Here is a 27029-nt window from a genome sequence, read left to right as displayed (position 1 = left end):
CGTCTGGTAATGAGGTCTTTCAGCAGAAATCAGCTTTGGTTTTACTGGTCTGCAAAAAATAATGAAAAAAAAAGTACAAACATTACGGCAAAAGAAGCTCATTAAGTGCGCATCGCGGATCGGGGCGGATGTCTTAATCAGGCTGCGCTGGTAACGGGGATATTACACTAATTAAAACCAGACCCTCCAGGTGAGCGACTACTGGGAAGAGAGAAAGTTGTAGAGAAGGCGCCTGCTGGTGGAAGAGAGGCGCTGGCGGCTGCGAGGCGGCCAGGGCCGCTGTAGGGTGGGCGCGTGGGGTAGGGGGCACCTTCTCAGGGCCAGCCCCTCAGTCTCCCGCGGGCGGGGAGCTCCCCTGAGCCGGGAGGGAGGATCGAGCTGCCGCCTCCGCCCTCTCCAGGGACCAGAGGCCTCCCTGCGTGGGAGCTAAGCACACTCGGGGAAGCAGCGCTTAACCCCTCCTTTCCCGGCTGGGCTTGGAGCTCTGGGAACGCTGGGCTGTCTCTGCGCCGCCGCCCGGAGAGAGGAGAAGGGGAGATGAAGAATTCACAGGAGGCTAGGGAGGCAAGGCAGAGCTGAAGTGGGGAGCATTAGTCCCCATCAGATGCTCCTGAGGAGGCAGCTGAGTGCCAGGGGAGGTTTGACCAGGTGGTACAGGCTGTACCACTGAGGATTTCTGGCACAGATCAACGTTTCCCACCGGTCTGCCCGCCCTCCCACTCTCGCCAATAAAAGAGAACACGGACAAATACTTGGTACCATCCTCCCTGGAGGCAACGGGACCCAAGCGATCAGATCGACTTGGGTCTATAGGAAGAGCCTGGAATCTAGGAAAGTCCCCATAGATCGGGCCTCTAGCAATGCTGTGCCTTCACCTTCGCTGCAAAGGCTCCACCACCTCAGGCGGAGCGGCAGCAGGCTTGAGTGAATATTTACTGCCCTTCAGAACAGACCAGACGCTGGTCCTGAGCGAAGGCCAACCTGCCTCGCAGCCTCCCAGAGGTCGGCAGCACCAAGGACAGGGCTAGGGCCGAGCTGCCGGGTTCTCCTCTTCAGTCACCTCTGCCTGTCTGTGTCCTATGGATACTGAGACCCGGGGCTCATTAGTCCTCATCCTGCTTGGAGGGCACACGAGTCCCCGTGCCACCAGAGTCAGGGCAGTCCAGGCCAGAGCAGAGGTAATTACAGCAAGGAGGTCTCCTGGGCGTCATTTCCCAGTGTGAGGTCTTGCGGCAGCCAGGCAAGAGAGATGAAGGGCTGTTTCATGCTCAGGGATGGACTAGGCAGGCAGAGGAGATGCCATTCTTAGCGCCTGGTGTTAGCTAAGCTGGCTCAACAGGGCTTGGCCTCCATTGTGTGGCCTTCTAAGTGGCGCCCTGGTACCCGTTTGCCCCCCCCCCCCCACGGTGCAGACCATCTTTTGGACCTGGTTGGACTGTGGAGTTAAACAGGGAGGCTTGGGCCAGTAGAGGGTCTGTCATACCTGGAAGTGCCGTTTCAATGGTGGTGGGAATCATCTGGGGCAGTGAGGAGAGGCGAATCTGTCCATGGGTCAAGATTGAAATGTTATTTCTGACTTAGTGCAGCATGACGTTCCCCCCCCCCACGTTCCCCCCTCCCCCAGTCTGTCCGTGAGGTTTGGTCGGCTGTCTCTGTTTATTTATCTCCCTCACTCCTGCCTGATACTCTGTTATAAAGACAAATGGAGCCTGGCACGCAGGTGACGTGCGTGCAGTGAGGATTTTTTTTTTTTTTGAACAAGTGAGGGGGAGAAACCATCTAGAAAGTTTCCCCCTTTCACGGAGAGCTGTTTCTGCTGGGGAGCCCGCCTCTCCCCATGTCCTCGCCTGCAGCAGGCCTTCCTGCCTGTGTGGGCCCCAGCTTCGCAGACACCTCCCCGTTTGTATCAACATCTTTTTGATTAGCTGCCTGCTTCCCCTATTCTCTCCTGAAGCAGCTCAGCATTTTCACAGGTTCATGAAACATTCAGGGCAGCCTAAACATCTTGTTTTCTGCTGCCTTTCTGAAGCCAGCTGCCATTTGAGGCAGCAGGGTCTCTTGTTTAATTTTTATGCTCTGCTTCGACTCCTTCTCTGGGCACCCTGTGCTTCCTGGGCTTGGGGGGGGATGTTTGTGGGGTTTCCTGCCCTGCTATCCCTGAGAGTCAGTGGTGGAAGAAAAGGTGATTTCCAGGTGCGTAGTGGGGCCTGCTCCGTGCTAGAGGACCAGTGCTCTGGCAGGTGTACCTGGGGACCCATCTGATGTGCCCGATAATCATGCTCTTCAGAGCAATGCTCTTAGTAAATTACTGTGTTATCACAGCTTCCCCAACACTCACTTGACACCAAAACATGCCTCAGAAGGTGGCTCGAGATAATGAAGAGAATTGAGACCTGTTACTGCACGTGAGAATGTTTCCTCCGGCAGCCTGGGGCCCACTCAAGTGCGTGCGCACACACATTGCATCTGCACAGAGGTTGGAGGAGAGAGGGAGAGAGAGGGGGAGAAAGAGAGAGGCCAAACTAGTCGCCCCCAGCTCAGGAGCCACTGCCGAGGGCCCTTTGTGCAGGATGGCCGGCAAGAGGAAGCTGCGCAGCTCAGGAAAGGATGTGGCCTTCGCTTTTGCTTTTGTGATTTTTCTAGTCCACCTCTCTGTAATAGGAATGAAACTCAGACCAAATGAGGCCTGAAGAAGAGGTCTATCATGTCTTCTATGTATTAAGTCTACCTTTGAGGGAAGTTGAGGCAGGAACTCAGAAGAGACCACAGCAGGATGCTGTTTGCTTCCTCTGGCTTGCTCAGCTACCGTTCTTATATGGCCCAGAACCACCTACTGAAGGGCATCCCAGCCAGTGGGCTGAGTATTTCTGTGTCAATTAGCAATTAAGGAAAAGTCCTGTAGACACACCTACAGGGTGAGCTGATCTGGGCAGTTTTCAGCTGAGGTTCCCTCTTTCTAGGTGACTCTAGGTTCATGTCAGGTTGACAGCGGGTGTTAAGAAAGCCAGGGTCCTAACGGTGCCTTCCTGTGGGATCTGAGTCCATGGAGTCTTTCAGACCTGCCTCTGTGATTTTCAGAAGCCAAACAGAGCTCTGTGGGAGAGACCTAGACTCTTGTGCCTTTGGCTGCCCTGGCTGTATGTCATCTAGCTGCTGCTGGTTCTAGGTGCAGGGGACACGCTCTCCAGACCCTGTGGCCTCCATTGGCCATCTCTCTTGATGGCTTGGCAGGAAGACTGTGGCAAGAAGCTAAACAAGAGAGGATAGAAGAAAACAAGGACAAGAAGGGCTGTTTTCCCGGCAGCTATGCACACACTCTCAAGGAAGGGAGCTGCGGACTCCGGAGACCTCCTTATGAGTAAAACATGGAGAAAGCCATCCCTTGCGTTCAGACTTCACTCCTGCACAGCACACAGGCAGCTCCCACCTCCGCTGGCTGAGCAAGAGGCTCCTGCTATCTCTTGTCCCACCAACCCACTGAGGGGGGTCTTCACTTTCCTGTCAGGCCCTGAAGCAGAAGAGTTCTATTCACAGTTCTTCAAGATCCCATTCCCTAAGGCCAGGGCCCTTTCCTAGCAGAAGGTGCTGTGCACTTTCTGGGACTGCTCTGCCCACTTCCTGCTTGGCTCATTGTACAGACCGAGACCTTTCCCCGGGGGCCTCAGGCACAGGAGCATGGGGGCAGAGCCGCTCTCCTTGTTACACGTTCCTGGGTGTGTGCAGTCTCTGCTGGCTGTTAGTCTGTGGCCTGGGTGGGATCGTCGCCACCTCACATGCTGGCGGGCCGTCTCTTTAAGTTCATCTTACTGTGATAAGCACCGTGACAAAGGCAACTGGTAAAAGGAAAAGTTTACTTGGAGTCCAGGAAGATGGAGTAGAGGCACGGATGAAGCAGAGCGCTTTCACTGTGGGCTCTAAGCGGGAAAGGAGTCATTAGACTCTGGAGACCTACCCTCAATGACATACTTCTGCCAAGGGCACACCTCCTAAACTTCCCCAAACAGTTTCCCCAATTGGGAACCAAGTAGTCAGATGGGGAACAACTCATCAAAAGCCACCTTTTAAAAAAAAGAAACCAGCCCTGTTTACAGGTAAAGAAGTTCCCTGCATCCAGGCAGACGCTGCCTCCTTCTCTCTGTGGTGCCCCTTGATACAGTGGGGGATGGGGAACGGAGGTTACAAAATGACTTCTGTACCTGAGGTGGACTCTTGGGTTCCTTTTTCTCCAGGACACCTGGTCTCACTTTAAAATGTCTCTTCACCTAAACAAAAAAAGAAACCCGAGCGTGTGACCTCACACTGCTGGGCATGTGAGACAGTTTCGTGCAGACCCAAGGTTTATTCAGATTTCTGTCGGTGAGCAATTCAGACCCCATGGGCTGTGGCTCTGCTCACTGATGTGCCTTGTCCCTGTCACCAGCCTGGTCTTGAAGATGAGGGCAGCAGGGGTGGCTGTCCCCATTGTCTTCAGGATGCATGTCTTAGTTACCAGGAAAACAGTGGTTCACGCACTAGGCCTTGAACCGGGAGCATTTTCTTTCAGCAAGGGGAATGAGGACAGACAAGCTGACTGCTCTTCAGATGCGGCTCTTAGGAGATCCACGGAAGCCCAGAGACATGAGCTTTACATGTACTTTCAAAGAGGACAGATTCAGGGGACTGGAAAGACGGCTCAGGCGTAAAGAGCACTGGCTAACTTTCTAGAGGACCAGAGTTGATTCCCAGAACCTGCATGGTGGCTCATGCTGTCTGTAACTTCAGTCCCAGGGATCTAATGCCCTCTTCTGGCCTCGAAAGGCACCGTATACATACGGTACACCAACGTATACAGGTAAAACACCCATATGCATAAAATAACAATTTTTAAAAGATAGATTCAGTTTGAAGCATGATTTACAATTAGAAGTAATTTCTTTGGGCTGGAGAAATAGCTCAGAGTTAAGATTGACTACCGATCTTGCAGGCGACCTCTTAATTCCCAGAACTCATAGCAGACAGCCTAAACTTGCCTATACTCCTATTTCCAGGGACATCAGACACCTCTGGGTTCCATGGGCATCCACAGACACATGCACACACCCCTACATATATGTATAATTAAAGATAATAAAACAAACAATTTCTCACCTGACTTTAATAATTTAACATTCGTACTGAGTTCAGATATGTGGTTTGCTCACTGCATTAAAGAGGGGGAGGAAGAAATTCTATCTTTTTTTGTTTTTCAAGACATTGTGTGTGTGTGTATGTGTGTGTGTATGTGTGTGTGTGTGTGTAGTCCTGGCTGTGCTGGAACTCGCTCTGTAGATCAGGCTGGCCTTGAACTCACAGATTCACCTACCTCTACCCCCAGAGCGCTGGGATTAAAGGTTGAACCACCACTGCCTGGTGAAATTTCTGTTTTCCCCCTGGAATTAGGTGTGACCCCAGGGTCTGGATTGGGGTGACTCCCGTCTTTCACTCCACTTTGTTGTTGACGGTTGCAGCAGAGAGAGGGCGTGTGCACCCTGTCTTCATCAGAGAAGCATCAGGATGACTTAAAAAACCATCATCATCGTTACCTCCCATGCTGGAGATGGAGTTAGGGCCTTACATATGCCAGACAAGCCCTCTGCCAGGGAACCACGCCTCCAGCTGCTCAAGGCGACCTCTTGACAGTTCACGGGAGGTTGCCGCACACCGTGCAGACCCTGGATTGCCATTACTGTGTGACCTAAGATCAGATAGGAAACTGAGGATGGTGCTGTCATCTCAGTGTGTGTGAGACCCCCTGAGGTCCCTAATGGGCTCCACTGATGTCCCACCCCACATGCTGCCACTGCTCACCTCCCTGAAGGCTCGTTCTGGTCCTTTATTCTGTCAGCTTCAGCAGTGAACTGTAAACTAACGGGCCTTCCCTTGAGATTGGACGGAGAGGCAGCTCAAAGAATCGCCTGTTGGGCTGGGGAGATGGCTCAGTGGTTAAAGTACTCATTGTGCAAGTGTGAGGGGCAGGGTTCAGACTCCGGGTGGATGGAGTAGCCTGCCGTCGTTCCAGCCTTGGAAGGCAGAGGCAGGCTGTCCTCAGAACAAACTGACTGTGGAGACCTGCCATATTGCTATGCTCTGGGTCTGAATGAGGGATGCTGACTCACTGAATAAGGTGGAAGAACAATCTAGAAGTCAACCTACACATTACTTGCACCCACGCCCACACATGTGCTCCTCCACACACAAAGCATGCACACACACGTGAGCACCGCATGCACAAGAGACCAGAAAAAGGAAACCGAAGATGACGGTCACCTGGGACAGTCAGAGGGGCACGGAAACAGAACAAGGTCCCCAGAATAAGCAAAGCTGGACATGAGGTACATTTTACAGGACCTCAGGGCCTGTGGGACATGGTCTGCATAACCCACCGTAGCCTGGGCAGGGACCGTTACCTGGCCTATTATGGGAGGGGGGACGTACGATTACCGACCATATCGCTCACAGTAATCTCCAAGACCACGGGTGCCCAGCTGAGACTTGGCCTGAGGCCGGGCCATTGGTGTAGACTGGCTTTGCCACCTACCTCTGTGCAGGAGGCACGGGCTTGTGTGGAGGCGGAAGAGGAGCAGGCATATGAGGGAAGAGGGAACAGTCTCAGAGTTATTTCCTGATTACAAGATGATGCTGTTTTAAAGAAGCTCCGGGTGACCTCACAGGTGACCGCCGCAGGATACTCAGTGGTATAGTACAGGTAATGTGGAGATACCAGACGACCCTTCTTTGTTCTGGTGACCCAAGGGTTCGAGTGTCTTCAGGTTAAAGCCTAGCAGCTCATGTTCAGGAGCACCCCGTGAACGGGCAAGCGATATGAGGTCCTGTCTGAAGACCCGTGCATTAGGGGTCCCTCTGGACACAGTGCCCAAGAGGTTAGGCTCCTGCCTGTCCCCTAGTATGTCCTCTGGGTATGCCTCATGCCCCTCCTGGTGGGAATCAAGAAAACCACATCTGAGGCTGGGAAGGCAGAGGTGCTTTGGTTTTTTATAGGGTGCTGATCATGGCGAACTGGAAGGAAGATATATTATGGCCACCGTCCCTGCCATCTTGGACTCCTGAGCCTGTACGCTGCTGCTAAGACATTTCCTCCCAAGCTGAGTGAATCCACTTCACCCCACCCACAGCATGGAGATGTTTTCAGGGTCTCAGAACGCAGCACATGAAAAAGCAAAGCGTAGCTCTGAGAGACCCATTAGAAATAAACAGAGAGCCTACCCACCTCTCTGAGATATTGACTCTCCCTCACGGAGGAGATACCATTAAGCTCAGCTGGGGGGGACGCTAATGTAGGGACAGGCGAGGGGAAGCAGGCACACAGGGGTTGCCTACACAGGCTGTTGGCGCACTGCGGGTGGGCACAGGATCTCAAGCTTCCTTCTGCATTCCTCTAAGGGCCTGTAATGGGGCCTCGAGGCGGTGCTATCGGAGGGTACATTAGTCAAGTACTTTGGAATCTTAGCAGGAGAGGGAAGTGCCAGAGGAACTTAAGGTGAGAATTATGGTTGTCAGCGGCACGGTGTTGCAATCAACACTCCTTGACAGCCCACAAGGCAGCTCGCTTGATACCGAGACAGCTTCGTGCCTTCAGTGGTGCCTGGGAGATAGGGACGAAAGCTGGACGGTGACAACGTGCTTGTTGGTGGGGGCACTGTTCTTTCTCTGATCTCTAAAGCTCTGGTTACAGGGCCTGAGATGACCGTCAGAAGGCTGTCTGTCTATTTCTCACTCCGCACCTCATCCCAGGCCACTTAGGAAAGACAAATAGAGGCTGGAGAGGTGGCTCAGCTGCTAAGGCACTTGCCGTGCAAGCACGGGGCGGGGTAAGGTCAAACCTCAGAAGTGCATGTAAGAGACTGGACATGTGGCAGGTGGCTGTAACCCCAGAGGCGGGGAGGGGAGGTGAGACAGGAGACCCTTGGGCTTACTGGCTGGTCATTCTAGCCTGGTTGGTGAACTCCAGGGCAACGAGAGAACCTGTTTCAAAGGCGATGGGCCGTGTTGCAGAGGAGGATGCTTGGAGCTGTCTCTTGGATTGCACATAGTCAGGCACGTGCACAGACACAAATAATTAAAAAAACCAAACAAGCATGCATTTTGCATCCTTGTGACTGTGTCCCACCCTCTGGCAGGGACGTCATTTGAGTTTGCCTTAAATTAGAAAATGCAGGTCTGAGTTACGTCTGGGTGACGCCTGGCCTCGGTTTTCCTGCTGCGTCCGTACTTCGGCAGCGATGATGTCTCAGGGGCCAGTCCTCAGGACGAGCTTTCACTTTGAAATAGAGATCTCCGTAAAACAGGCAGGACTAAGCGGTGGGGTCAGATTTTGTATGCTGAAGGTGCCCCCTCCTTCACAGACTGATTTTCATTCTCAGAAGCCAACAGCCTGCCTGTCTTCCGGGGAACAAATCTCTCCCCGTTCCTTGGTATGTTTCCCTCAAATCCCATGAAGAAGACACACAAGAGCTACCTTAGAAAACCGCAGGCCCCAAGGATAGCTTTCCGTAAACTAAATCAGTGCTAGCAAATGAAGTCGAGAAAGGCGTCTGGGTAATCATCCATGGCTCGGCACTGAGACACATTAGCGTATATTGGAATTTCGAAAGGTATCTGGGCTGTTGGGAGGGGATGAGAGGTGCCAAACTCCGTGGCTGAGCTCCCAGGCACACCTGAAAGGTCCTTGGGTCATGTCAGGCCCCACCATACCAAGAGGAGCGAACGGAAACCCCCTTTGCCAATATTTCTCTTCTGGACTGTTTTGCAGCTAGCCGAGGGAACTCTGGGATGCCCCAAGGCCCGTGCTCTTTCCTGGAGTGCTGGAAGAGCACTTCACCACCACATTCAGCCAGCACCCTGGAAGCAGAGGTCCGGACTGGCTGCATCTGCAGTGTTACTTTGTAGCATCTTAAGTCACAGCAGTAGAGCTCAGCCTGAAGTCCCCTCCCGCTCTGTGATCTCTGATCCCTCCTCCCCATTCTTCTGTGGGCTTCCAAGCCGGGTCTGCAGGTGGGATCTGGCGAGGGGGCGACTGTTGGAGGTCAAGCAGCCAGGAGGAAAGATTTATGGCTCCGCCCTGACCTGCCTGATGAACAATTAAAGCTGAGCCAGCTTGGGGGAGAGAGAGGTTGTTAAGAGGCCGGATGGTTGGAATAAATCCGTCACCTCCACTTAGACAGCCCAGCCAGACTGCATCCTGTGGCCTGTAAGCAGGATCCTCCTTTGGCACGGGGTGGAAGATTCCAGAAGAGACTGTGTTCTGAGCTCTACCAGAGTTGGGGCCTGGAGGTCCCTTGTCTTCTTACTAATGTGGCAGACTTAGGGGAGATTTTCAGGACCATCTTTACAAGGTGTTTATTCTCCCCATTTGGCCGATACAAAAGTCACAATTTCAGGGTGTATGGGCACGGCTAGGTGTGTGAAGGTATAGGACATTCATGTGTGTGCAGATGCGAGGACGTGCATCCTGCTTGTTGGGGGCATTGCACACATGCATGTTTACGATCACTAGTGTGTTTCTGCCCATTTATCACACTATGTGTATCTATGTGTAAGTTTACCCTCTGGGCCCTCTCGACCTCTCTGCATGTCTGGTCCGCCATGAGCCGGCCCGCCGCCAGCCTTCTAAGCAGCCACCAAACTCCAAGTCATTCTTCTTCATTTGTTCTCTGTGTTATTTCAGTACCTTGAAGATGCTGGCAGGTTCCTCAAGGAAACTTTGTCTTTGTGGTGAGGAGATGCCAGCGCTCCGCGGGCCTCCCACCGGCTAATTGCCAATATGATCCCGCGTGGGAGACTTGTCGTTCCTGGAAGCGCTCTTTATTCCCTGTGTTTCCCTCCTCCTCCGCCGCCCCTCCCGCCACCACCGCACTGTGGTCTGATTTCCACATGGAGATGGAGCTGCTCCCCGTGAGGCCTGGGCTGTGTGGCATTAGTGGTTATTCAGCCAGCCAGCAGGCCAGGCCTTTCATTAACTTGGATACTACAATTATGTGCATTGAAAGGCTGAACGGGCCATGTAGGATTTTTCTTCCCTGAAAAAAAAATCCTCCTCCCACTTTCCACAACCCCAACCTTGGCCACCGAAGCAGCCATGACACAGGCTGTTCTGTCCCCCAGGGTGAGTTTGTAATGAACTCAGTGTGTAGGGTGCAGACCGGGTGGGCTGGGTCCTGCCATTGTCGAGTCATGGACACCGCAGCCACCGAGGAGGACGGACTTCAGTGCTACCTGCTATGGCAGTCTCTCTCGGTGACGGATGGCAGTGTGCATGCTTGCACGTATGTGTGCTTGGGAGGTGTAGCCAGCCACAGGCAGGAGGGTGTCCTTCTTACAGTTGTCCCCTGCTCAAAGAAGGGTGGTCCTGGGACAGTGGCTTACACTGACATCACTGAGCCCACCTGAACCCTTCCAGTGACAACTTGAATCTTTTAATATGTAAATATGTATGTATGTATGGTGTGTTGTGTATGATGTATGTGTGATGTATGTATGTATGGTGTGTGTATGCATGATGTATGTATGTAGATTTATTTATTTTTACAGTTTGATATACCAGGTGACTCTCCAACTGGGGTTGTACCTGAGGATGACCTTGAACTTCTGACCCTTCTACCTCTGCCTTCGAGGTCCTAGCTTTACACGCATGTGCCATCAAACCTGGTTGATGTGTTGCTCAGTATTGAACCTAAGGCTTCACGAATGCTGAGCAGACACTCTACCAATATTCCCAGCCCAGGAGTCTGTTGGCTTGTTTTGTTTGTTTTTATTTTGGTATCTCTGTGTGTGTCCCCTCGGTGTTCCTGAATGTTATTCGGGGGTTCTGTTATCTTAAGGAAGGCGGGTACCTAGCCACAGAAGCACTGGATAACCTCAAGCTCACAAACTTACTGTTTCAAACTCCCCCAAGTTACCATGGTTACTTCCAAGGCCCGTGCAGTGGCCGGGTCTCTCTTGTTCTGAGGGAAGCCATTGGGTAGGAATTAAGCCCTTCATCCGGGGCCCCCTTCATCTGTTCCTGCTCAGATCTTGCACAGAGGAGAGGAACTGGAGAATGGGGATTTTCCAGGACCTTAGAGTGTGCGATTCTGGAGACAGAACTGGTCTCCCACGCTAAAATAATTATAGCCAGGAAAACTAAGTTAAGGCCTTTAACGAGAAGGCGACATGCCTGTGCGAGGCTGTTTCTGTCGGCTTTGTACCCCAGCGCGCTGCTTGCAACCTGCTGGGGAGAGTAGTACCCAAGGCACCCCACATCTGCTGGCTCGCTCCAGCCGGCCTGCTGGGCAGCTGTGCTGAGGCAGTGCTCTCTGGCATCAAGAAGCCAACCAGGACCCCTTTGGGGTGGCTTCTTCCTGCATGAGATCTTATAATGATCTTCACTGCTGAAGTTCAGTGGGGAACCCAGGGCACTTCGATTGTGTGAGCATATTCCTATATACGATCATCGATCACACACAATACCTATGTGACCAGACACATGGAGAAGAGGCCAGCTACAGGCAGTTTTCACCCATGTGTCATGGGGTCAGGCTGCCCACTCCCCTGGAGGGCCGGGTGACTGGCCCCTTTTGGATAGGGGACTCTGCAGCTCAGGATTTTCTTGGTGGGGCTGGGTAGTATGTTTCCTGTTGACCGCCGGGTGAGGCTGATTTTCTTTCCAGCCTGTGTGAGACACTCATCAGGATGGTGTGATAGTGGACACAACAGGTGGAGCCAGGGGACAGATTCGGGTAGGGGAAATTTAGGTGACAAATGAGTGCCGTACCCGGGTGTCCTGCGCAAAGCACCTTCTAGTCTTCCACACCATCACAGGGGCATCTCATCCCTCCTCATGGGCTGATGCTGAGCTTTGAGGCCTCACAATAACATGGGGGACTGCAGAGGGGTGAGGGGTATGGCTCTTGTTTCTGACCCTTGAGCTGGGCCAGGCACCCAAAGCCTTCTCCAAGTCCGCCGAAGACCGTCATCTCTCTCGTCTGCTCAATGGCCAGCCCCCACTCATTCCTAGCGCAAACCTGAGTTGGTTTTGTTGTTTATTTATTTTTTGGTTATTTTATTATTTTTGTTCTTTATCATCATCATCATCATCATCATCATCATCATCATTGGCTGCCATTGGACCAACAGACTCCTGTTACCACTTGGGTCGGCCTTGCTTCTCCTTGCAGCAAGCCGGTTGGTGGACAGCACTCTCTTGTGTCACCATTTTGGCAAATCTATGCACCTATGACACCAGGCAGCATATTCTGAAGGAAACAGTTGGTCGTATAGGTGCAATGGCAGGTGGATTGGAGACTGAGGCCCAAGCTGACCTGTGCGCCTCTCCCAGGATGCTCTTGTTACACAGGGAGGCACTTGTTACAGTGACTTGTGACTGTGTGCGCACAGCAGTAGCTGTGTAGGACATCTGCAGAAAGGACACACAGGGCCTTCCTTATGGGTGACTGTCCTCAGCATTCTTTTCTGGGAGCCGAATTCAGCACTGGTGGGGGAAAGTGGAAGGTGACAGATTGGGTGGGTGTTTGTGCACCTGTCTCTTTAGCTTGTTAGCAAGCAGCAGGCAGGAATCGTGGCAGATCTTCAGAACCCCTGATAGGTCTACAGTCAGTGTTAGTGGGATTTTAAGGGCCACATGAGGCCATTTGTGGCCTTTGAACTCAGTGCTACCTGGCTCTCTGGCATGTGGCTCTGTGGGATGTCTTGTCCCTGGTCTTCCCATTTCAGTGGCTCATGGGGATCTACTGGTGTGTGTGTGTGTGTGTGTGTGTGTGTGTGTGTGTGAGAACTCCAGATCCCTGCCTGGTGTTACAGCATTACATCGTCTGATAAAAAGCATAGAGCCTGGAGAAGGAGCCATTATAGGGACATGGCACCTGCTGGTCTAGAGAGAAGCTCCTTGGATTTCTCATTTGGACAGGAAGTGGGTCTCAACATGGGGCCAGACGCAACAAGACAGTAGGTAGCCTGTAGGATCAGCCCACCATATAAACTTCTTTACTGCCATCCCTGCCCAAGAACTTGGGAGCTGGTGAATAAATCATCCTGGAGCCAGGGTCAGCTGCCAAGCAGCAGAACACTTACAAAGAGGAGGGCCTCTAGGGTCTGTCTGGGAGCTGGCTTTCTTTTCTGGGTTTGCAGTGAGGAGCAGACAGGGTGGAGCTAGGAGGGTTCTGGTTTGCTCTGGAAGGTTCTGGATTAGTCTAGAAGGTTCTGAATTGGTCAAGATGATGCTGAGGATGTTCTGGAAGCTACCCAGAATTTCTAGGTGCACGCCCCTGGGAATGACTGCAAAACCATCCTTTCTTTGGGGAGTTGCTCATGACTATTGATGGAGTACAGGAGTTGAATGACTAATTCAAGATGGCAGACAGATCAATGTTTTTATATTTAGCCTGCACATGTACTGCTGATGTCTCCGTTACCGGGTTGGTCTACACGATTATGCTTTTGCAGGATTCGAGATGCTGCTGCTGCCCCTCAGGCCAGGGTCTGCAGCTTTGAGCTCCCTCCGAGGTTTTCAGGATGCACAGCCCACAGTGTGCCTTCACTGGTTGGCACCCCGTCTCCAACAATGGTCTGCCTGCTTGATTCTTTTCACCGTAGGGTGGGGTTCAGCGCATAGCAGATTGCTGGCCTTGTGTATATGGTGGGCTTAGTGCAGCGTCTGTAGAAAGCATGGTCTCTGTGCTTTAGCATTCAGACCTTAGGTTATTGTGTGCAACCCTGCGTTCATCTTGTATTTGGGCTCTTTAGTGCTCTGCACATGGTTGATCCCGAGTGAGCAAGTTATGGCTTGGGGACACTCGAAGCCTTGGTGACTGAAATGATCTCTAGGTCTGCAGGATGGGTCTGCTCTGGGAATCCACGTCTCGGTGTCTGATCCTTGCGGTCTAGTTGAATTTACCTCTTGGTTGTTGCATTAGACTGTCTTTGTTTATCTGGTTTTTGTTCGTCTGTTTGTGGGGGAAGCTGTTTCAGTCTTCCAGGTTGATGCCTCCAGACAGCAGTAAGGTTGTTGTCCTGGAGGGGGTGGGACTTGTCCTGGAGGGGGTGGGACGTACCGTTGCATGTGCTAATGTTATAGAGCCTGACACCCTCTACAGGGACAGAGGGAACGAAAGCCCTGTGGTAGTGTGTAAAACCCACAGAGCATCGACGGTTAGAAGGAATGGCTTGTGGAAACCCTGGAGGCGCTGGCTGGCGTGGTTCTGGGGGCTGTCAGGGTGACAATGCTGAGACCTTCCTCATGTCTCCCAGGAAGACCTGGTACTGCCTGTCTGTCCGTCTGTCCGGCTTCTGGATGTCAGAAACCGAGACTGGATGTGCTGTTCCATGGTGGAAAGCTTAAAGCATGACCTTTGGTGTCTAAAGCCCCAACACTAGATACCATATCCATGTGTATTTTATATTTAAATCCCTGACTGTTGTCTCACCGCCTTCCTAGAAAGGCTCTGTCAAGTCTCACTGGCTCATCGACTTGGAGCAAGGCCCTTTGAGCAGGCTCCTAAGCTGGGGGCTGAGTAGCAGCATGGATGTTTAGGAAGTCAATGGCTTCACATAGATGCTTGTTATGTTGGTCTATGGGAGAGGGCCTGGTTGACACCTGGTTAACACCTGGTGAACACCTGGTGAACACCTGGTGGACACCTGGCTAACATTTACCAGCTGCCCAGTAAATGAGAAAGCCTGATTGACACCTAGCTGAAACCTGGCTAATATTTACTGGCTCACCCAGTAAATGCTAGCCCCACAGGCTGTTTGTCTCTTAGTCCACTCCAGGACCCAGTTGCTTCTTGAGAATGAGTCCTATGTCTCCTAGTCTTTGCCTGTCTCTGCTGCCCATGTCCTGTTCTCTACATGGCTCTACTCAGAACCTTCTAGAACAATGGTTTTGCTTCTAGGTCTCTTCCTTTTGTCTTTAAAGTTCTCACAGTTTTAAAACCCTGTGGTTTGTGTTTGTGCCTGTGTGCCCACGTGTGCTTATGCATGTGGAGGTCAGAGGGTGACCTCTGGTGTCATTCTCATAGAATACCATCTACATGCTTTGATAACAGCATCTGTCACTGGGCCTGGCCTCTCTGATCAGACCAGAGTGTCTGGCTATCAAGGGCTAGGGATCCTCTGGCCTCTCCCTCTTTAGTTCTAGGATTACAGGTGCACGCTATCAGGGCTGCCGTTTTGCAAGGGATACGGGGCTTGAACTCTGGTCCTTGTGCTTTGGAGTCAGGGTTTTACTGGCTAAGCGACTCCTCACAATGTCTGACATGGTCCCAGTCCTCAGGATCCACCATCCCTTCTGTTCCCAGTGACAAGCAGTAGGCAGAGGGCCGTGACCCCTAACCTTTCTGGCATATATATTGTTTTGTGTTGCAGGGACGTGGGAGGGAACTTTGGGAGATTTTTTTTTCCTCCACCACATGCTTCCTCTCTGAACCCTGAACCTCAAAGCCGCTGACTAAGGAGGAGGGTTGATAGATGGATTCTGAGGTGCTCTGCCTTGGAGCCCTGGGGTTCTGCAGGGAGCTGGTCTATGTTCCAGAGCTTGCTACTGCTGTCCTCTTTCAATTTCCTTTCCTGGCCCTCAAGACCGGACCTGCCGTGGGGGGACGGGCACCGGGCCAGGACGGATGACCTTCTGTTCATGTATGGGATCTGAACTCGAGCCAGGAGCGATGGGAGAGTCTGTGTGCCAGCCTCCCCACTCCGTCGCTTGAAAACCCGGACACAGGAAAGAAAACGAGCGTTTGCCGGAGACTGAATCACATCATGAAGTTATCTGCAGTAATCAGGCCACACTTGCTCCTAGAAATTAGATCATTCCAGAATTTCATCGAATTAAGGGAGGGTTCCAAGCTCGGCTTTCCCGGCTCCCGCGCATTCCCTCCCAGGCCCTGTCTCCTCGCTAGATGGGAGATTTTCTGGCCGTGTCAGGGCAAACTGACCTGGTTCGGTAATGGAGAAGAAGCCTGTCGGAATTAAGGCCTAACAGCATTAAAAAAGCAATCTTTGCAAGATTGAGGCCACCGGGGAATCGTAGATTCTCAGCCAAGACCTCATTTAAGGATTGGAATAAAACTTGACACGCATGTGCGAACACGCACGCGTGAAGCCGGTGTTCAGAAACAATGGAGACCTGGTGTGAACAAAAGAGCCGAGGGGAAGCAGAAAGCCAGCTTCAGTAGCAGGGCAGGCAGGGGTCGTCCTGCCTTAGGTAGGAGCAGTGCAGGCAAAGCAGGCAGTTTATCCAGGAGCAGGGCAGCTGTGTGGGGCCCGGCAAGGTCTGCGGCCTTGAGGTCTTCCTTCAGTGTCCCTGACTAAGGACCTTGTGCTCGTCCGCTGAGCACTGCCTACCTTCTGTTACCTGAGAGTCATGGCGACCCGACTCTCCACATGGGTTGTCTCAAGGCCTGTCGCTGCTTCACACATCTCCAGTTGTCTCACTTAGCAGGCGGTGGCTCCTGCAAAGCAGGCTGGGGGTGGGACTCTCAGGGAAAGGGGTTGGGGAACATGGGACCAGGAGTGTAATGAGGTGGGGTGGGCAAGAGTAGCTGAGAGCCAGGAAGCCTTCAAGGTGGGAGGGAGCGAGGGCAGGCAGGATGGCTGTTTGACTCCATCTAAGGCTCCTACCTGGGAGAACATTCTAGATGTGCCGTGGCTGTGGGTGCTTCTCTTTAGGTACATATCAGTAGGAAACAGGAAGATAGGGGCAGGCATGGAGGTATAGAACAGCCTCCCGCCTTCCTCCACACAACCTCACAGCAATGGTTTTTGCTGCTATGGGGTTTTCTGCTCTTTGGGTGACTAGAGAAGTAGCTACAGACAGCTCTTCTGCCTAGTTTGGGACTGTCCTGGAGGTGGTGTGCTTCTGTTCCAAAGAGTACCACAGTGGCAGATTGGTTGTGGTACCCAGGCAAGCCAGAGGAAGCCCCCAAGCAGGTGGGCTCACTCCAGCAATGACTTCCAGAGCTCTGGTCCCTAGATATATCTGAGCTTCTGGGGGCGTGTGTGTCATTGGATATCCAGCCCCCAGGGTCTCCCAGATCTTCACTCATGAGGTGCCTTTCTTGGGTGTCTTGTTTCTAGAACAAGAAAAGCAGAGGGCAACCTCCTGTTCCCTCAGGGCCCCAGCAGCATGGCAGATACTCAAGGGATGTCATCCCAGGTGTCAGAAGGGATGTGTCTCTGTGAGAGAAAAGGTGGGGGCCGTCCACAGGCAGGGCTGCCCACTGAATGTTTGTGCTGTAGACTAGAAAGGAAGATGCCTAGCTGGCTTTAGCAAGCCACTTGCAGTCTTGAGCTCCCAGAGGCCGTTTAACAATGGCCCTGAGATTTGGGGGTCGTGTCCCTGACATCCTTTATCTCTGATAGAGCTTGTCTGCAGAGAGACGTTTTCTCTCAGGGCTGTGCCAATATTCCTGGTGTTTTGTGTCTCTTCTAGTTAGAAAGGATCAGTGGACTCCGAGGACCAGGCACAGAGCATCTGGTGAGACAGGTGGACAGCCCCATACCTGCTCCACCTGCAGTGTGTCTCCCCAAGAGTGACCTCCATCAGCATCCTTGACCTCCAGCCTTCTTTACCTGGAGGCACGGTCTCCTGTCCTGCCCTAGCTGGGAAGTCCCATGAGGCAGACAACCCTGGATCATAGCTGTCTGTCAGGTATTGTGTGCTTTTCCAGCGGAGGGGCTGGGAGGGCAGCCACAAACTTGGCAATGACTGATTTTGGAAGCTTATTTGTGTGTGTGTGTGTGTGTGTGTGTGTGTGTGTGTGTGTGTGTGCAGAGCGTGTTTGGCACAGGTATTAGTTTGCCTCCTGAACAAACTACAGTTCTAAGCCTTCAGGTTCTTGCAGTCCCCAGGGGTGGCACAGCTTCCCTTTCACCTGGGCACTGCTTGTAAACATTGTCTGCCTTACATTCTAAGTAATGAGCCTGGGTGTGCCTGTCCTGGGTCCCTCTTCTGAGGGCCCTTGTCCTGAGGAACACGAATAGGTATGGCTTTGGGGGAGAGGCCAAAGCTAGACAAATTGAAGTGACCAAACCCACGCTTCCCCCTTGGCTTCCCATAGCCCTGGTCCTTCATTTCTCCAAGAACCGTGTGCCTTGCCCCCTTGTCCCTGTGGTCCCCTCCTCTTTCCTCCCCCTTCTACCCCCTCTCCTTCCCTCTTCTTCCCCACTGTAGTCTGGATGAACAGTGGCTTTGTGGACTGGTTAGGGGACGGGAGGAGGAAGAGGAGGCAGGGAGAAAATGGGAGACACTGTATATGGAGTTCAGAGTTTCAAGTCCTGTCTGTGGTTTTCTGAGAAGCACATGAAGAGCCGGCACTTTGGGGCACTGGGGACGGGGAACACTGGGACGGTAGAGGGTGGCGATCACCCAGAGCCCTAACTCCAGTTGCCTTGAACGTGAACTTGTTTGGAGGCCTGTTGGTGGGATGTGTCCTTATCAACAGGGGGCACGGGGACACAGAGATACATAGAGGAAAAGGGAGGCTGCTCAAGGACTGAGCTTGCAGAAGGAGCAGCCCTGGGGAATGAGCCTTGGATTTCAGACACCGGCCTCCAGCGTCCATGGTCTGCAGTGCTGAGTGGGTGGCTACCGTTCCACAGGCCCAAGCTTGCTTCTTGGGGTGCCAGCCACAGTGGTAGAAGATGAAACAGCACTCACCCGTCAAATGCTAGGGAAGGAGTAGGCAAGTAACTGACAGATAGAGGAATGGTTCACTTTCAATCATAGGGTGGGGTCTAAGGTTTCAGAGAGCGCTAGTTATTTTATAGATACATACTTACATACATATACACACATTATTATTATTATTATTATTATTATTATTATTATATGTGTGCAGTCTACAATGCAGTCTGATTTATTTAATTATCTTGAGCTTTTGATACAGGATCTCATTTAGCCCAGGCTGGCATCAAACTTTCTATGTAACCAAGGCTAGTCTTAAATTAAACCTTCCTGTCACCACCTCCTAAATGTTGGGTTTATGGGTGGGGTTAAAGGTGAGATTACAGGTGGGTTTATGGGTGGAGTAATCGATGGTGTTACAAGTGGAATTATAGGTGGGATTACAGGTGGGGTTACAGGAGGGGATAAAGGTAGGATTACAGGTGGGGTTACAGGTGGGATTACAGGTGGGGTTACAGGTGAGATTACAGGTGAGGTTACAGGTGAGGTTACAGGTGGGATTACAGGTAAGAGGAGAGGTGAGGTTACAGGAGGGGTTATAAGTGAGATTACATGTAGAGTTACAAATGTGGTTATAGGTGGGGTTAAAGGTAGGGCTACAGATGCACATTACCAGACATAGCTTTTAGCATGACTCTTCAGTCAGAAGAACAATGTCATACAAAACCAATGATTTGACAACAACCATATTCTAACTGCTGGCATCTCTTTTCTTGGACTTTGATGCTTTGTGTATGCAAGTGTGACCGTCTGCATGTGTGCCTGTACCTGTGTACCTGTGTGTCTGTGTGCTTGTGTGTCTGTGTACCTGTGTAGCTGTGTGCATGTGTGTCTGTGTGTCTGTGTGCCTGTATGCCTATATATGTCTGTGTACCTGTGTGCCTGTATGTTTGTGTGCCTGTACATGTGTGCTTGTACCTGTGTGCCTGTGTGTGTGCCTGTGCCTGTGTACCTGAGTGCCTGTGTGCCTGTGTGCCTGTACCTGTGTGCCTGTACCTGTGTGCCTGTGTGTGTGCCTGTGCCTGTGTACCTGAGTGCCTGTGTGCCTGTGTGCCTGTGTACCTGTACCTGTGTGCCTGTACCTGTGTGCCTGTACCTGTGTGCCTGTGTGCCTTTGTGCATGAATGTACAGCCTTAGGTATCCTCAGGAACCATCCGCTTGGTTTTTGATACAGGTCTCTTGCTGAGCCTGGAACTTAGACAGCTGAACTGTCTGTCCTGGGTGTCTGAGGAATTTGCCTGTCTGCTATCCTAGAGCTGTGATTACAAATGTGTGCTACCACACTGGTACATGGATGATCAGGATCGAACCCAGGTCCTCACATTTGTGGGATAAGCATGTTTCTGACTAAGCCATCTCCCTCATCTGCTTTGAGGTTTTAATGAAGTAGAGGGTTTCTGAACACAAACGTTATGGATCTTATAGCCTACACGACATTGACGTCATGACATCATGTGTGGATAGCGCTCGCAGCACAGGCAGTCTGTACATGGGAAGGGGTCCAGGAGTGGGTGGGATAGAGCTAGGAAGGACAGCACCTTATGGTACTCAGGTTCACTATTCTGGAATTTTCCATTTTGTATTGTACCATCACTGGCCTGGATGACTCAAACCACAGTGGAGCTGTGCATAAGGAAAGATCAGTTTAATTATTATTTTTTTCTGGCTGAGGCAAAGACAAGTTTGGGTTCCTCACATGGTTTGGAAGGATTTGAAGCCAAGGATGCCCTCAGAATTTCTGCAGCGTAGTGACAGGGTGAGGCTCAAAATCATTTGTTTATGAACATTACTGTGAGATAAGAGTTAGGTTTGCATGGTCCTTAGCCTGAGACCTCCTCCTGCCACAGATGACTCAAGGCCCAACTCAAGTGTTCCCACCCCCACGAGTGAATTTGCCAAATTCCTCTTAGGGGTCCTCCCTGTGTTCTTACACGGTTTCCCTGGGCCTTCACTTGAACCTGGACCTTTGACGCCCTCAGCTGTCACTGAGCTTAGGGCAGCTTTGTGTGAGCCCCTGCTTCAGGTGGAGACCTTGTTTGGCTGGGTGACTTCTATGATCTTGGGCCGGGGACATTGTTGAATAGCTTCTGTAGTCTGTGGGTGATATAATCCTACTGTCTCCAGAGCTGGACTTGTTTGTTCATGTCATTAGAAGGTGCGGACTTCTCTCAAGGAAGCAGGAGTGGCCCTCCTCCCCACCCCCTGACCCTGTTCCTCCCAAAGTGAGCCCCAGCTGCAAGGACATGGCCAGGGTCAGTCTGACACGGGTGAGAGTGAATTTTCCCTTTTCTGTGGCTCCCTGGAGTTTCCCCTGGAACACAGATGCGGTGTTGGCCCTGTGTGCCTCATCAGAAGGACATGCTGGCCCTGGGTGCCTCACCAGAACACAAGGCCCTGAATAGCTCCATGGTCCAGGCCCTAGTGCCAGCCATTAGCCACCTGGGCTCCTGTCTCTTCACCCTGTATCTTGTTTGTGTCCTGGAGAGTTTAGAGAGTCTAGGGGCTGAAGGTTCTGAGCCTCTGCCTTCTACCCTTTGGCCTTCAGGCACCAGAAAGTCCCACCTTGGGAGTTTTGGGGTGGACTGCTGTGCTTGTCTAGAACAATCTTGTTCTGTTTCTGCATCTGCTGCAATGAAGACTTTGCTCCCCCTCCAGCATGGAATTTTCCCAGTTATTTTTAAATAAGCCCTGTTTTATTTGTGCGTAGAATTCAGATAAGAACCACCAGCCTCACACAGATGTGAAGCCCAAGCCGTGAAATGCGCAGCCACGGCGGCCACTACCACGTCCTCTCTCCCACACTCAGGCGCCCCGGCTGCTGGGGAAGGAAAAACGTCCCGTTTTCCCACATCTGAAAAGCTACATGAGGACACGGCCTCCAACAGACAAGATGAGCCTCTCTGGAGAAAGCCAGGGATGGATGCTTCTGAGAGCTCAGCGGGAGTGCTCTGAACTGCATCTGTTCGTTCTGATTGAAAATATGTTAAAAGAAAAAAAAAAATTAAACCGAAGACCTCACCGAGTAACTCAATTATAAACCCTAGAGATTGAAGCCCGCCACACATCCCCGCGAGACTTTGCTAATACCACGAGCCAGATGAGGTTTTGGGCCTCCATGTGCTGTAGGAGAGGGTGTATCAGTTAGCTACTGCTGTATAACAAGCAGGTCCCAAAGCACTGTAGCTTGTGATGACTGCCTATTTTTTGCTTCAGGCCTGTCAGATACTTCTGATGGCTTGGGCGGGCGGTGTTCCATGGACTTTCTCACACACCTGTTTGCCGTTGGTGGGTGGGCAGAGACAGGCTGTACTGAGCAGCAGGTGTTGGCTTCACGTGGCTTCTTCTCCAGCAGGCTAACTCAGGTTTCTTCATGTCTCAGTGGCTGGGTCCCTAGCCACAAAGCAGAAGGAAGCTATGTGTGTAAAAGCTGTGGCGTTGGAAGTGGCTCCGATACCGGAAGTGGGAAAATCGGCCCCATCTCTTTGTGGGAGGACCTGTGAAGTCACATGCCCTTTGTGAGGTATGAATTAATGGATGTACAGAGGAAGGGGGTGTGTCCGTGCTGGGTGTCAGTCCTGATGTGCAGCCTGGGGTGGCCTGGATTTGAGGCCGGTGTGTGGGCTGCTGGGCTTGGCTAGGGATCAGAGCTATACAGGCTGTGTAGTTGAAAGAGGACTGAGCCAAGCTCACGTGTGTCCAGTTACATGGTCAGCTTCGTGGGGGACTGGCCTAGAACTGCCCGTTTCTGTCTTCCGGTTTGGTTAGGGATTGTTGTTTCTGGTTGCCTGGACGCCCCCTGCCCTGACCTCGTCAGACTCTAAGGCCACATAGAGGATCATCCTAACCCACCTAGGAAAAAGGAACGGCAGGTCAGGATGCTTGGCAACAGGCAGATGGTAGAAGATGGAGGAGGGGCATAAAGAAGGCGTGGGGCTGAAGGCTGGGTCTGGAATGGAGGCTGACTCAGTCCACCCAAGTTCAAGAGAAAACGATCATGGAGTTTGAAGTTTATGTAAATGCCCCCATGTGCTTGGCTTAAAGGCACAGAAGTTCAAGGGAATTCAGAATTCTGGAATGATCCACACACCAAATACACTTTACCACAGAGGTGCCCTGTGGCCTTGGCCTTTCTGGAGAAAGCTGTGTATAACAGAAAGTTTTTATTTTTGCTTTATCACCACATCATCCCAGGGACCCTTGGTGCACCTCAGTAGAAGGCACCTTAGTGGAGAAGTCTGAGGCTGGGGGGGGGGTCCCAGGATGGCTAGGATGGCTCTCATCTGTGCCCCTATCTCCAGAGGGAGGGACCAGCCCATTGTGTGAGTCCTGTTCATACAACCCTCAGTTGAGTGGCCCAGAAGCCAGAGTTTTAGCCACTCGCTCAAGAGCCCTGGAGCTGTGGCAGAGCAGCCCCCTTTACTGTTTTCTTCAGTGCTGGGCTCAGATCAGCCTCACACTTTGGATTGACCACGAGTTATTTAATAAGGATCTGGGTGCCTTTGAATGCCCATTTCTGGGACTGTTACAAGACCTTGGGTCTGTGAACTCTGTGGTGGCTCCAGGGAACACCAAAACCCTGGATGATCCGTGTTCTTCTGTTGGACAAGTCTGGGTTGAATCTATTCTAGGCTGGTCCCGCTCTGCCTCCTGCCCATCTGGGAAGACAGCCAGCTTGTAGTCCGAGGAAGTGAGGGTGCTCTGGGGCCAGGTGGAGGGACAGCAGGGTACCGGGTGCTTATTTTTAGGAGCTTGTGGGTACTGCTGCCCACACTGGGTGGACAGGGACCCCTGGGCCATCCTTGTGCCAGGGGAACGTAGCTTGGCATTGGTCAGAGCTCAGGAAAGGTACAAGGAGTGACGCCGTAGACACAAACCTCCCTCCACCACAGCGAATACTCCAGTGGCTTTTGAATTTGAGCCTTCTGTTTTGGAGACATATTTCTACATATACAACCAACACTGAGGACCTTGTGGGCATGGCTCCCACTTCTTGTGTGCCTTCCCTGCCCATCTGTGGGTGGAAATGAAGAAGAAATGAAGCCTTCTCCCTCTGAAAAGTACAGCTTCCTCATGGATGATACTGGCGTTCATCCTGTGACCCTGTCGGCAGCGGCCCAGTGACCTGCTTTAGGTTAGCAGTGACCACCTCCCAGACCCACAGTTCCTACTGCGTATGTTACTCTCAGACAGGTCCAGAAGCCTAATTCTTAGAAGTTTGGGTATAACCGCGGGGAGCTGGATGTGTACCTTCGCCCAAACCTCTCCTTGGTTTTGAGGGAGAATATGTGACAGAGATGGGAATGGAGGGACCAAGGTGACACTGCTCCGTGGTGAGGGTGGTGAGCTCAGGGCATTGAGATGTAGCTGTTACAAAATACCTGGCAAAAGCAAGTTACGGGGATGAGGGTTTGCTTCTGCTCCTGGTTTGTCATCGTGGGGAGTCATGGCTGCAGGAGTTAGAGGCTGCTCACCACACTGTCAGGGGGTGGGGAGGGGGAGGGAGGAGGAGGGGAATGGGGAAGGGAGGGGAGGGAGAGGGATGGGGACAGGAGGGGAATGGAGGGAGGGGGAAGAATGGGGGAGGGTAGAGGGAGGGGAGGGGGAGGCAGGGGAAGGCTGATGTGTAGTTCACTTTCTGCTTTTTATTCAGAGTGCTACCCCAGCTTGAGGGATGGTGCCGCCCACATTCAGGGTGGCTCTTCCCTTCTCAATCAAGGCAGAGATTTGTTTCCTAGGTGATTTGAGATCCTGTTAAGTTGACAATCAAACCCTCTTGCTTAGATTCGACAGGCTTGGACAATTTCTTCCGCCTTCAGGCCCCCAGGGTCTAAGTTTGGGGCTCTCAGGAGCCTCCCATCAATGCCAGGATGTGTCATGCCCCAGCTGTGTGTGGGGAGGATTAGAGAAGCTAGAAGCCCTACATGGCAGGTGGACACTGTGAGCCCCTGGGTTTTAGCCCAGTGGGGTGGCTCCAGGCAGCAGGGGTTTTGTGAGACTGCGGGGAATCCAGATCTCAGAACCCACACAGAAAGTGAAATGAAGTCCTGGTCCTTCAGTGAGACCCCTGACTCTGGGCCGGAGAATAATCTGGGGGTTCAGCAGACCTGCCCAGGAGACAGGGACCTGCTGTGTCTCTCTTACACTTGCAGGGGACCCCACAGAATCGCTCCTTCCTACTTCTCCTTTTAAACCTTCCTTTACTCTCTCCTGCGTGATTTATACTTTTTGTGAAGCAGCACCCTTGGGGGCGGGGTTATCCCCCTTTTTTCCTGCCCTCTTGAGGCAGAGAGAAAAAAAGGACACTCACTTCCCATGAGTGGGCATTTCCCAGGGATTGGGCCCAGCAAATCTACCAAGAAATAACTCAGAGGAGGGCAGAAAGGGAGGTAGGCAGGTTATGCAAGGAAGGGGAGGGAAGGGCCATTTTGGAGGAGGATGGGAGGGTGGAAGTAACCACTCAGCTCAACAGGGAGGTGAGTCATTGCATGGAGGCCCGCTGGTGGCTCTTGGTCTGTCCACATCAAGGGGTCATACTGTGGATGGATGGAGAGGCCTGCTAAAGAGAAAGGTATCTGGACTGCCCACCAGGAAGGTGCCTTAAAGGGCCACTCTTCTCAGCATCCCAGAGAGATGCTTGGAGCTCTAGCTTCCTGTGCTTGGCTAGAGAACCCCATCAGTGGCATCTAGAGCGCTTGCCCTCCCCCACTCCAAACATGGTGCCTGGGCTGAGCAGGGCACCACCCTTACTGAGCCCAGCTTGGAAGGCCTCCTTTCCTGTAGTCTTTGTCTCTCCTTTTTCACCGATGTTGTGGGGCCTGCTGGGAGTCCTTCAAAGCTGGTGGGCCCACCCTCCTCTAGAAGTCCACAGTGCAAGGTATAGAAGGAACAGAAAGGTGACCAAGCTATGCGAACAGAGCTAGGTGGCCTGGTGTGCATGGGTTGGGGATAAAACTCACTAAATTTCTGGTCACCAAATATGCTTCCGGAATATTGCAGGGGATGTGGTTATACCGGGAACCTAGCCCTAAAGAACACATGTACTGCAGAGCCATGTCAGGGGAGAGTGCCTTTGAGGATTGGTGTGTGTGTGTGTGTGTGTGTGTGTGTGTGTGTGTGTGTGTGTGTGTCTGTGTGTGTGTGTGTCTGTGTGTCTGTGTGTGTGTCTCTGTGTGTATATGTGTGTATGTGTCTGTGTGTGTGTGTGTCTGTGTGTGTGTGTCTGTGTGTCTGTGTGTGTGTGTGTGTCTGTGTGTGTCTGTGTGTGTGTGTGTGTGTGTCTGTGTGTGTGTGTGTGTGTCTGTGTGTGTGTGTGTGTGTGTGTCTGTGTGTGTGTCTGTGTGTGTGTGTGTGTCTGTGTGTGTGTGTCTGTGTGTCTGTGTGTGTGTGTCTGTGTGTGTGTCTCTGTGTGTATATGTGTGTATGTGTCTGTGTGTGTGTCTGTGTGTGTGTGTGTGTGTGTGTGTCTGTGTGTGTGTGTCTGTGTGTGTGTGTGTCTGTGTGTGTGTGTCTGTGTGTCTGTGTGTGTGTGTCTGTGTGTCTGTGTGTGTGTCTCTGTGTGTATATGTGTGTATGTGTCTGTGTGTGTGTCTCTGTGTGTATATGTGTGTATGTGTCTGTGTGTGTGTATATGTGTGCTTGTGTGTGTGTCTGTGTGTGGTGTGTCTCTGTGTGTGTGCCTGGTGTGTGCCTGTGTGTGTGTCCTAGGCAGAGTTGCTATTGCTAAGATGGAACACTATAACCAAAGCAATTTGGGGAGGAAAAGGTTTACTCAATGTACACTTCTATATCATAGTCCACCATCAAAGGAAGCCAGGACAGGAACCCAAACAGGGCAGGAACCTGGAGGCAGGAGCTGATGCAGACGCCATGGAAGGTGCTGCTCACTGGCTTGTTGGGGGCTGGGTCCTCCCACAATGATCAGTAATAAAACACCCGCAGACTTGTCTACTTACAGCCTTATGATCTCATGGAGGCATTTTCTCAAGTGAGGCTCCATCCTCTCAGAAGACTTAAGCTTGGGTCGAGTTGACATAAAACCAGCAGGACTGTGACCGGTCAGCGCTGGAAGAGACATCTTTGGATGTCTGGACGGGAGAGTGCTCCAGCCAGGGTCTGAGGCATGGGCACGCTGGATGGGTCTCTGTACTTACACGGTTTCAGTGGGCCATAGTCTCAGTGGTGTAGCCCCCAGTGTCTGTGTGGCCTTCGATGATAAAATAACCTTTTGGTGCCTCAGTTCCCTTACCCTGTGGGATGAAGATCTTTATTGACAGTTACTAGGTTCCCTGAGAGGTTTCAGTAGAGTAAGACTTA

The sequence above is a fragment of the Micromys minutus genome (assembly GCF_963924665.1).
Source record: "Micromys minutus genome assembly, chromosome: 10".
Taxonomy (NCBI): domain Eukaryota; kingdom Metazoa; phylum Chordata; class Mammalia; order Rodentia; family Muridae; genus Micromys; species Micromys minutus.
The sequence above is the reverse complement of the archived record's forward strand: the minus strand, read 5'-3'. Positions refer to the sequence as shown.